The sequence below is a fragment of the Mus caroli genome, chromosome 17 (assembly GCF_900094665.2).
Source record: "Mus caroli chromosome 17, CAROLI_EIJ_v1.1, whole genome shotgun sequence".
Taxonomy (NCBI): domain Eukaryota; kingdom Metazoa; phylum Chordata; class Mammalia; order Rodentia; family Muridae; genus Mus; species Mus caroli.
In genome coordinates, this window is record NC_034586.1 from 2183580 (window position 1) to 2195799 (window position 12220).

Here is a 12220-nt window from a genome sequence, read left to right on the forward strand (position 1 = left end):
CTGTGAACATGGGTGTGTTTACATGTCTGTGAATCTGTGGATGTCTGTGAACATGCATGTTTAGGTGTCTGTGTATCTGTGGATGTCTGAACATGAATGTTTAGGTGTCTGTGAATCTGTGGATGTCTGTGAACATGCGTGTGTGTAGAGTTCCCTCTGAAGCTGATGTTCCAGGAATGCAGAGCCCCCAGTCTCATTCTCTGTTCTGAACACTGGCATGTTTCCTTGGAGGAATTAAATGGAGATCCGTCATTCCTTCCCTGTTCTGTCTTAGCCCTTTACATTCACTTCAGATCTCCTGACCCTGAGAGTCCAGCCCACAGCCAGCCCTGCCTGGCCACAGGGAATGTTTGAATAGACAGTCTGCTGGAGGCTGGCACAGCTGCTCCCATGTGAATGGCTGAAATGAACTGCCCATTGTTGCAATTCATAACACCAAGTTACTTCCCTTCTGTTAAGTAGGAAGTATGTGATTGCATCTGACAAGGCCTCTGATGGCACGGAGTGGGTCATGACCTGAGCCAGCAAGGCTGGGCCCCAACCTGATGAAAGTCTTGCCATGCTTCCTGAGTCCGTTTATAATAGAAATGCACGGGTTAATACATAGCCATACATTTGTTCTCTGTTTAATCAGCAGACCAATCCACAGCTTAACCTCACACCCTCCCCCGTTCAGGTGCGGCTGCTTGTATTGATTTCATTTACCTCCAGTTAAAACTATACTGAATTGATAGGTTGAGAATAAACATGAGAATCTTACTTTTCTCTCTCTTTGACCCTTTCCTCCACCTCTGTTGAGTTTTGCAGAGCCGCACCCCAGGTAGCCATATGGTCCAGTGCAGTGTCCTTTATCCCTGTCTGGAACCTTCTCAACTGTGTGTGGAGTAGTCCATGGTCAGGGACTCAGACCTGTGCTTCCGAACAAATCCACAGAACCTGTTCTTGTGTTTACTTTAGGTCACTTTAGGGCACTGCTTACCCCAGCCACAATGAGGCTGGCACACACCCCATGTTTTCTTCCCAGTACCTCAACTGTTGCAACTGCCAGGCTCCTGTGGTAATGAGCCTGACCAGGACTGGGCGGTAGCAGCATGCCCAGGGCTTGCTGTTGGGAGACCTGGGCATTTATGTTGAAGCTGTCATTGGAAGAGCTCTCAGCAGACCCACGTCACAGGGTCATCTTCCTATCTGTTGTATATCCATCCCATGGCAGTGGGATGGAAGCCTGTATACCTCCATCCAAGTCCTGACTGTGTCTGTCCTTCACCTGCCTGTGCTCCTTCTTGCCTGAGAAGAAAAGTGAAACTGTTAACTGCACAGAAGCCGTGAAGTCCCCTCTCTGCTCGAAGCCCATCTGGTGTCGATGTTCTGTGGAGGAACCTGCACTGTGCTGCCACCCTCAAAGCCCCTGCCCAGGAGCCCAGACACTGGAACAGTTGGGCTTGCTGCCTGGGCTGCCCAGGGCAGAGGAGAGACCTCACTGTTTTCCGAGCCTGCCTTGGAGCCAATGAGGCCTGGAATGTTTGGCTAGGGGAATCCAACAAAATACTCAAGAGTTTTCTGCCTACACAGTGGCGTTTTAGTCTTGGTGTCAGTGCAGTATTACAGACAGCAACAGTGCTGCTGTACTCTGCTGTGAAACTGTATAGTTAATAAACTGCATGTGTTACTAGGTGGGTTACTAAACAATAATATTAACAATATTGTTTGTATATATGTTCATTGGATCCTCCCACACCAACTTCCCCGTTCTTGGTAGTAAGGGACAGTGGACCATTCCCCAGCCCTGTGAACAGTAAACCCAGCTCTGCCCTCGGCCCTTGCTAGCCTGACGCCAAGCTTTCTCACAGTCTTCTTCCCCATCACATTGCAGACAGCAAGAGCAGAGGGTCATTTTGTCCTGGAGAGTCGTTAATTCTGTAAACATGGTCCTCCATGCGAAGCAACAAAGAATCCTCTGAGCGTGATCCTCCAAGTAAAAGAGCTATGAAGTGAGACAGACAGACGCATTCCTGGGAACCTGGCTTTTCCTCTCTTGCACTTTAACATGGTTCCTTCAGGGTCAGTTCATGAGTCTAGAGGAGCAGAAAAACACGTGCCATCAGCTGCTGAGCCACAGGCTCTGTCCTTTCCCAACTCAGGAGTGCTGTTTAGACCCACAAAGCTGGTTTGCTGCGCCTTGCCAAGCCACATTAAGCAGCTGTGTAAAATGAATTTAAATGACATGCATCAGAGTAAAATCTCTTCCACTGGGGCAGAAAATCAATGTTAGCTAACCAGCCTGAGAAGATCGACTGTGCTCCAGCCAGCAGCTTCCGGGAGCACTGCCTAGAAGACTGCACCTCCTCCTTAATTAGAATTGAGAGGAGGAGCAAAGCTGGGGCAACTGTGACTGTCTGCACCTGGCAAAGCCCCCGCGCATGAGCGGTGCCCTGCCTATCAACCTGCTGCCTGGGAAGTTACCGTTCATGTTTACAGTATCCTTTCTGAAAAAGAAACCCAAGTATAGTTCCTATTTCAGGCGCCCTCTGTCCCACTTTGCAGCAGACTGGCCTCCTGTGCCTGCTGGAAGAGTGCAGGCTGGGCTGTGGGAACCCAGTGTTTACACGGCTCTGTTCCTGTGGCCGAGAGCCCTGCTCAGTGCACCATAGCTGTCCCAAGCTGGAGCTCAGCGCCTCTTACTCTCTCTGCTTGTTTGGTCATCCACCCCCATGGATGGATGTCAGGTGAAACCAGTTTAGAGCATGCATTTCTTTTGAGGGGAGGGAGTGAACACTTAGCCTTTGGGGCGCCACCGTTTGCTATAATGTTCTCTTCATCACTCCCAAAGAGCCTGGAGCCTGAGAAAGAATTACAAAAAGACAAATTATTGATGAAGGTTGGAAGTGTGTGTCTAATTCAGCTAAGTAGCTAACAAAGAAGAAGGATCGTGTATAGCTGTTATGATGTGGACATTCACAAGTTGATTGTAAAATACAGAAGAAAATAGCAGTTTAGCTGTTTGAAAAGGGTTTCATTAATATCATTTTTTAGGGTGATTTGTAGGTGTATAATCCACCGGAATAAGCTACAAATATATAGGCTGTTTCTGTTGTTGATCTTTTGGATGAAGGAGAGGACCTGTAATAGAAAGTGGTATGGATCTGTTATGTTGAGCACATGATGGTACCCAAACATTCAAAGCTAATGACGTACAAGGAGTGGTTGTACTCAGAAAGGCTCTCACTGTGCATTGTTTTAAAGCATCAATAGTTAATGTGAAGGCATTCTCAGGAGTGCATCATCTGAGTAGAGTCTGCCAGAAGCTTGGGAAGACCTTGGCCCTGCTTCCTGAGGAGGCTTTGCTGTGAATCCTAGACACCTCCATAGCTTATAGGATGTTTTCAGTGACCAAGTCTATTATCTGTAACCTTGACAGCACGCGCAGTCATGTGAGAGAGCTTTCCTCAGCCCTACAATGTGCCCTGCCTCATTCCTTCATTCTAGGAAAAACCTGTGATTCTAAACAGTTAGCCTCTTTGCCAAATTTAGTAGTTGATACATGGAGCTGGGTCCTTAAGAATTACCTAGATGTATCTTTCTTAGAAGGTCTTCCAAGGAATAACCATGACTTTACAAAAGACTGACAAATTCCTGGGTCTTTTGAAACCAGGATGGTTGGAAGGAACTCCATTCCTCAATGACAGTCCCCCAACCCCCAGCACAGTATAAACGTTGCCAGCTTCTTAAGATGATGTCCCAGGTCTGCTGTTGTCTGAGAGATCGTCAGTCTGTTCTCATTGCATTGGCTCCCAAAAGAGCAGAGCTTCAATTACAGGCTCAGAATCTGGAGCAAGAAGGTTTTTGGACACTGTTTAGTCTCTGCCCTTTATTTTATGCTGGAAGGTGCTGATATTACTGGGGTCACTAGAGGTCATTGAATTACTGGCAAGGCATAGCAGATGCAAGGGCTGTCTATCTTGTCCCATGCGGTGCTGTCCCTAAACTTGGTGAAGGGGTGGACTCTTGCTTTGCATACGCCTTAGTCTATAAAAGCTATTCTGCTACTAGAAAATGAGCAAGACCATTCTCTCTGCAGAGGACTGAGCTCCAGTGGCTTGTGCTAAAGAGGATCTGGGCTGTGCACCGGCCTGGGGCCTGGGGCCTGGAGCATGGGCAGCATGGGACCTTGTTGCAGGGCAGGAGTAGGCCCTTACTGGCACAGATGGGTTGGATTCCAGTCTATTTCACCCTGTGGTTGCCCATGCTGGGGCCACTTCTGCCATCATTAAAACGGAGGGAGAAGCTGCTGAGGGGTGCAGGCCACATGCTGGACTTTGTCTGCTGTCCCTGGAGGAGTCACCATGGTCTCAACAAGCATCAGGGGGAGGAGACTCAGACTTAGTTTTTAAAAATAAATGAATGCTAGAATCAGTTTGTTAGAAGTCTCACTCTGCTTGACTAGAAGGCAGTCCCGCTGAGAATCCAGAACGTGAGCAGATAGACCTACAAGCAGGGAGCTGTGACCATGAGCTGACACCTCTGTCATCCTTCTCACCTCTCAGAAGAATAGATGACCTTTGAAATTACATGGTGGTCACTACACTATGGCCAACAACACAAGCATTTAAAGTGTGGAAGGAGCTGAGCTTTGCAAGACTAGGCGACCAGCAGCCTTCCTCTGTGGAGGACGAGCTGGACCTGATCCAGACAGAGAGATGTTAGTCTGTCTTTGCGGCAGAGACCCTTGGGCCTGTACTGGTGTGTACCACACATCTGCTCTCCGAGCAGCTCTTCTTGTTAAGACACACCATTCCTGTATAATTCATAGCCTGTGCTGCTCTTTGCCGGCAAGGTACTTTCTCAGTGTTTTGCTCTGAGGCTAGCCTGATGCCATTCTGCTGATGGACATGAAGCTGCTGATGTGGAAACACATTAATGGAAAGAGTGCATTAAAATGTCAGAGACCAGCTCCCCTCTCCTGCCAACCCCCCAAAAAAAATCCACAGCCCAAGCCCCTGGTTATAGTAAGGTCCCCGTGCTGGAGACAGTGAGTGATTTGAATTAACTAAAATTTAGCCCTTTGGATTTTGGAAAATTAGGTTTCAAAGTAATAGCTATGATTTGAAAAGTCGTGTTATGGAAAGACAAAGTGAACAGATTTCAAGGGCTGAAGTAGAGTCTTTATTTCAGAAATGAGATAGGAGCCTTTGTGTTGTCATCTAAACACTGAGCTTTCCTTCTTTGTCCGTTTTTTTCTATTCCAACCTTAGAATTTGAATGAATATTATGTCATTTTAAGATTATGATTTCAATTAACTCTTTCAGAGTTACAAAATAATTATGGAAGCTATAAAATATAAATCTTCAGATAAAAATATAGTAAAACATAAATTCTAAAAAGACTGCGTTTTCCTTAAAAGGTGAGACCCAGTGAATCAAATCAAAGGCATATCTAACCTTTAATGGACTTCACATCCATAATCTAATGGGTGATTGTCACCCCAGGCAGGCGGACGTGGGGGTGGGGATATGGTTTTGACAGATGTCCTAAGTGGTTCTGTGTACAAAGCCGGTTCAGCTGAGTGGGGGTACCCAGGACCCCCTGACCCCCCAAAGCACTCATGACGAGCAAGGGAGGGAAAGGGGAGAGAGCTGGGCAGGACTGCCTTCCCCATGCTGGGCATCAAGCCAGAGGCTACTGGAGGAGCTGCCCTGGGCAGGATTGGGAGGAGCAAGGTTTCATGAAAACCTGACTGTTACTCAGGCCAGAGCTCCTTTCCACAGATACACCCCCTCACTCTGCCTCTTGGTGTCTCAGACATCGAGGTCCTCCTCGTACTCTCAGTGGACAAAGGACCTGCCCCTTTTGTTGGCCTCTCCCAGCCTTAGTCAATCCTACTCCAACTATCCTTCCACGGAGGGCTCGGCCCTTGCTTGCTGGTGCTAAACAAGCTGGGCCATCCCTCTGGAGTCAGCATCTCCTCAGAGTTGGCACTGCGGCCAAAGCCTGCACTGTCAGCCTGCCAGGCTCTGGGGCAACACTGGGGGTCCTGAGCTGTTCTCACTGGAGACTGGAGGGGAGTCCCAGGAGTGTGCAGAGGGTGTGCTGGGGCTTGGTGTCCTGCAGTTTGGAAGGACCACAGGGAGCAACAGACTCTCGACTGCTCATGTATTATGTACATAGCTTACTATATTAAGGCCCTTAGGGTGTGACACACTGTGAGCCTCCCTTCCTCTGGTTCTTCATACCAGACCTGAACTTCAGTCACCCACCAACCAAGCAAGCCGACAGCTATAAAGCTGTAAGGCCCACACTGGATTACCTTTGGTGAGGCACCTGCAGGCAAGGGCCTAATTGAGTCTTGGGTTCTGTTCTCACTGGGCAGTGTCTTGCTTTTACTAAGTTAAATGACTTTCTGGCCTAGCCTTCTTAAGAAATTTTGAAGTCTATTCTGAAACTCAAAGATGGTAAACTGGGCGTGGTGGCTCATCCCACATAACACTTGGGAAGCTGAGGCTAGAGGATTGCCACAAGTTCAGGAGCAGCCTGGACTGTAGAGGGAAACCCTGTCTTAAAAATAAAAAATCAGAAATGACTCTATGGGTGTTCTCTAGAGAAGTGCAATGCTTGTTTGTGAGTTTGTGAAATCCTGCCAAGACAGAATATAGGATGGGGAACTCAAGGCCCAAATTAATTTTGTAACTTGAGTGACAGGGCTACTAAGGTACTAGAGGTCTCAGTAAATGCCTGCAAGATATATATATTCTTAATTATCTCACTGCTAAACGCTCACTTTGATTACTCCTCGGTGCCTGTTAATTAGCCCCTCGGTGTCTGCCAAGATCACGCATCCTCTGTGTCGGAGGCATCCATAGACCTCCAGAACCCCTTAGCCTCACTCCTCTGTTAAGATGCTTCCCGATTCTGCTCTTCATACTTATTCCTGGAAGCAGGTACTCAGGCAGCATAGGAACACAGCGTGAATATTCCTGAGAGCATAGGGACATACAATGTGGATATTCCTAACACTGCAGAGGAGCAGTCCTCCTTGTGTGTCAATTGAGAATTTTCTTAATGCTATTAGAGCCTCAAGATATCATGCTAGGTTAGCATTGTTAAATACAATGCCGTTAAGAAGGTGTTTTTCCTTTATAGCTAGGCATGTTCTCCAACAAGCTCATGACTTAATATCCCATTTTTCCTAATCCAAGTTCTGCCATGTGGCTGGTTACCTCTGCTCAGGTACCCTGCATCTCCTTCATGTCCAGGACAGATCTTCCTACCCTTGGATCTATCCAGATTCCTTTCTCCCTATCACATGGCCCACCTTCTAGTCTACCCTTTCTATAGGAAATAGGTTTTATAATTGACAAGTGATGGATCTGTACAATAGACAAGATATTCTCTCTACAGAAAGGGGCATTTTAGGTGGGCACATTGGTGACCTTGTCTTAAAGTAGAGGCCTGTGTGATTGTGTCTTTTTTGAGCAGGTAGACTTTCACTCAGTACAGAACCCATAGGGTCCTGGAGTCACCAGCAGCAGGGAAAGTATAGGCTGCGAGAGCCACTGCTGCCCTCTGTGGCTTCATCTGGGCCAAGCTTGCAAGGCAGTGAACGCACTGAGAAACTCCAGGAAAGGACTGGAATGGGAGTCTCTGGAGTAAGTGTGTTCAAAATACCTTAGTTCAGTTCTGTACGTTACTAATAAATGGTGCGTAAAACAGAAGAGGAGGCTCAACAAATCACTCACCTTTGATGGTGAAGAAATTATCCTTAGTCATCAGTAAAATCCAAACTGCCAGACACTGTGCTTACATTGTCTTTGTACTCTGATGTCAAAGCTTTTGAGCTTCATTTCTTTTCATTGGTCTGGGAGCCAGGAAGGATAAGTGAACACAGGTAAAATGAAGAGTTGGATCTGCAAGCCACACGGCAGTGCTGCTGTGGGGTGGTGTGATATCCAGGTGAAGTCGTTGCAGAGGGGAAGATGCTCCTGACATTTGTGGTGGTGTGAGCTTCGTGACACCTTAGTGATGTGCAGAGTCTGAAACGAAGAGCCTCACCAAGCCTCTGAGAGGAAGGGTTCTGTGGACATTTGTCATCCAGGAGGAGGGGCTTCCCAGATCACAGACACTCACTCAAGGCCAAGAAAATTTGCACCTGGAGAGTTAGGCCTCTGTACTGCAGAGATTTAGGCCTCTGTACTGCAGAGAACATTCTGCAGTGTGTGCTGGCAAGGTCGCCACTGTTCCTCTGTTGAAAAAATACTGTTCTCCCATCCTTCAAAGAAAAGTGAAATTCCTTGTTCACAAGTCTTCTTCACTCTGTATCCTCTGAACTACCTCACCTTCTATCTTACTCTCATTTCATCTCGTCTCGCCTAGAGCTGGACAGTGGCCTGCTAAGGCCAACAGAGACACAAAGCAGACCCGAGTGCCCGTGGCTTAAGAACTGTGGATCCCTGTAACAAAAACAAAAACAAAACCAGGGCCTCAGGCTGTTTAAACAGAGTGCAACTGCTCCACACCCTTTGTGCTAGAAGGCACTCTCAGTTACACAGAAATCCCTCCTGTTCTGTCAGACTTTACTCTGCCAGCAGCAGGATGGTGTCTTTAAAACACCAAGTTCAGCATCCTTCCTGCTGCTGAAAAGTGCCCTGGGTATCTATCTATCTATCTATCTATCTATCTATCTATCTATCTATCTATCTCTGTGTGTGTGTGTTGATGAGGACACAGCCACCAAGAGCCAGCTGTGACTAGACTGCTTACACCAGATGCTTCAGCCAGGCTTCTGCGGGTCTTTGCTCCTCCGTGGTTCATTTTCTTTTGGTTCAGATCTAAGGGCTGTGTGGCACTGTCCCCTCCTCGAGGAGTGCTATTCCTTGTTACTGCAAGGTCAGATAGTGTATGGACCTCTCTTGTCTGTGATAAGCAAGCTTGTAGTGGCACGTTGGCTGTTGACTTCTTGTTGGTTGTTTTGGCCACTGCTGTGTTCCTGAGGCCTATTGTCACTAGTTCCGTGTACAGCCCCAACCCTGGGCAGATAACCATGAGTGTAATATCTGGCTGAACAGAAAGGATTTCTGCTTAATTTTTCTTAATCTAGAGTGTCTTCTCACACAGAGTGTGGAACCGTTGTGTTTTGTTTAAACAGACTGTGGTCCTGTGTCTTTACAAGGAACCACGGTTCTTAAAACAAGAAAATGTCTTGAGAAGGGGCTGAGAGATGGTTCAATGGTTAGGACCACTGGATTTTTTTTTTTTTTTGCAAAGAACTAGGGTTCAGTTCCAAGCACCCCCAAAATGTCCTACAACCTTATATAACTCCCAGTTCCAGGGCATCTGATGCCCTCTTTGGACCTCCTCAGGCCCCGGGTACACTGTGGAGCATATACAGACATGCAAGCAAAACACTCATTCATACATACAAAGTAAAAATAAATTTTAAAAAAATGTTAGCGTCTTAAGTGGAAAGTCCCAGAAAAGATCTGATGGTGCAGGCTCACCTTCACAGGTTGTCTTACTAAAGGGTGGCTGTGTTCAGAAAGGCCCTGTGGGAACCAGGAGCTGCAGAGCAGTGCCTTCTAGCCTTATTTAAATTGGGCTCCATCATAAATGGAAATGGCAGGTTACTTCTTCTCCTAGTCCCAGTCCACAGCCTGTTTAACTAAAGCTCTGGTGAGTCTCTGGGGCAGCCCCAGAAGAACCAAACCCCAGCCCAGGTGAGCCCAGGTCACTGTGTCAGCACACCGAGGCATAGCAGGTCATCGCTGTGTACTGTGTCCCAACAGCCTCCCACATTGTGGCATTTAACTGCCACAGCTATCTGCCGAATCTGCAAAACCAGGGCAGCTTCTTCATCGTCTACATCTGTCACACAAGAGTCCTTTCCTTCCTAGACACAAGGGATCCAGAAAGCTGTTAGAGCCATGTTTAACACCAACCATCTCTCCCATGGTGGTGTCTTCAGAACCCAGAGAACTTTTTGTCTTGTTACTTTCTCAGTTAATATCAGCGGCTGTCACCAGTGTCCGTAGTGTTGGGAGCCCTTAGAAAGGAAGTGCCCAGGACTGAGAGCTACAGAGCAGCTAGGAATCCTGCCACTTCCTGTTGTTGTGTGGCCTTGGGCAAGTTACTTAACCTCTGATCCACATCTGCTTAATTTGCATGTGAGCATAATTGTCCTCAGGAGTTTGAAAAACTAAGTGCACATCAGACATCTCAGTCAGTACTGGCTGTGACTAACACACATGCCAGTCATGGCACACACCACATTCAGATAGAAACACTGCCACTCTCGGGACCCAGGTGGTTGGCTCCCAGAGCCCCAGAGGCCATGGGCAGTATGGCTAGTGTCAGAGTCAGGACCCCAGCTCTATAACCACACTGGAAACTCCAGCTGAGGAAACCATGGTAACTTACAACTCACATCCAGCAGGCTGACTTTTAATTTTTTGAGGGGTTTTCTGTCATTTTAAGTCTCTTTATTTTTTAAGTAATGAGCACGTTTGTCTTCTGGTGATTGTGGGCACTGCTAATGCAGAGGAAATCAAAGATTAGGGTCAGGTGACAGTGCACATTGTTACCTGCCTAGTGAGTACCATATTCTCATTTTCCTTCCTGCCTTCACATGAGCAGGTGTGTTAAGGAGCCATGATTTTCATACACACTGTACTATGTTCCTAAGAACACAGTGTCCTAATGAACAGTGTTCCTAAGAACAGCACTGAGACCCAAGCAATATGGGAACATGCTCTGGATTCTTTTTAGGGTTCTCACAAGCACCCAACAACCTACTAAGTAATGGTAGCTCTACCCAAGCCAACTCCAGGAGGCACTCTGATGCTGGTCAGCAACCTGTGGACATTTGCAGTGGCTCCCAGAGCCATGTATGCACATGCTGTCCTGTTGGGAACATCTTCCCAAGTACTGCGTGAGAATAGGTTCAGACATTCCCTGAGTGGTTTGTACTATTTATAAGAAGAAAAAACAAATGCTTAAACCTTTGACACTTTGATTTTTAAAAAAATAGTTCTTAAATTTATTATATAAGCCAGAAAGTTGAATCCACTAGAAATTGATGCCCAAAGAATAATCTTAATGGTTTTGAGCAATATTTTTTTTTAAGATTTATTTATTATATGTAAGTACACTGTAGCTGTCTTCAGACACGCCAGAAGAGGGCGCCAGGTCTCGTTGCGGATGGTTGTGAGCCACCATGTGGTTGCTGGGATTTGAACTCTGGACCTTTGGAGGAGCAGTCGGGTGCTCTTACCCACTGAGCCATCTCACCAGCCCCAAGCAATAATTTATTTGACTCATTTAAGTCTTGTGATACTGTTGACTGCTCAGTGTTAAGAGCCACCAGGGTAGCATAGGCAGTCTGGAGCAGGTAGAGGACGACTGAGCCTGACCCTCTTCTCAGCAGCACTGGGGCAGGCCTTTCAGAGGTACAGCGTTTCCCCAAGGCAAGCTTAGCTTGTACTGGGAGGGTCCCATGAAGGGTCTGCACACGCTAGACAGTCCTCCTGTTGCTGTGAGCTCTCCGTGGGCAGACCAGAGCTCCATGCGCTTAGCACAGCCCCTCCCCCCTCTCACTGCTAGCCTGACAAGAAACTGAGTCCCTAAGAGGTGGCGTCTCGGGAAGTGAGGACTCTTTTAGATCCTCCTTGCCCATGACTCCACTCCTGGAAGTCTGTCGTCTTCCCCACCATTCCTTAAACCACTGGTTTTTATAGGACCCAATATAAAAACTTAAAGAACAGGGCTGAGGTGGAAACAGGACTTTCTCTCGTATCTGTGCTATCAGGAAATATGGGACAAAGGTTTGTCGTAATAGCATTCAACACTGCTCTGTGGCTCTTTTCATTTCTGACTTCTGGTTTTGATGCGGGGATGTTAGCAGTGTGAGTAGTCTGATCTTGTTAACAATTAGAGCTGGAGGGCTCAGTGGTTAAGAACACATTTGCTCTTGCAGAGGACCCGAGTTCAGCTGCCAACACCCATCTCAGGTAGCTCACAGACTCCACAGAGGTCCCACGTCTCAAGTCCAAGTCCCCATGGGCACATGAATATTCATTCTCTCTCTCTCTCTCTCTCTCTCTCTCTCTCTCTCTCTCTCTCTCTCTCACACACACACACACACACACAAATAATATAAATCTTGGTGCAGCATATTGGTGTGTTTGCATAGTCCCATTGATCAAATCTGTGGGCCTCCACATACTAGGCTAG

At 47.2% G+C, this 12220-nt stretch overlaps 1 protein-coding gene across 2 annotated transcripts in view; it reads left to right on the forward strand.

Annotated features, from left to right (window-relative positions):
* Positions 1-12220, forward strand: part of Arid1b (AT-rich interaction domain 1B) — a 350213-nt gene that overhangs the window by 300456 nt on the left and 37537 nt on the right. The gene's annotated exons all lie outside the window — the stretch shown is intronic.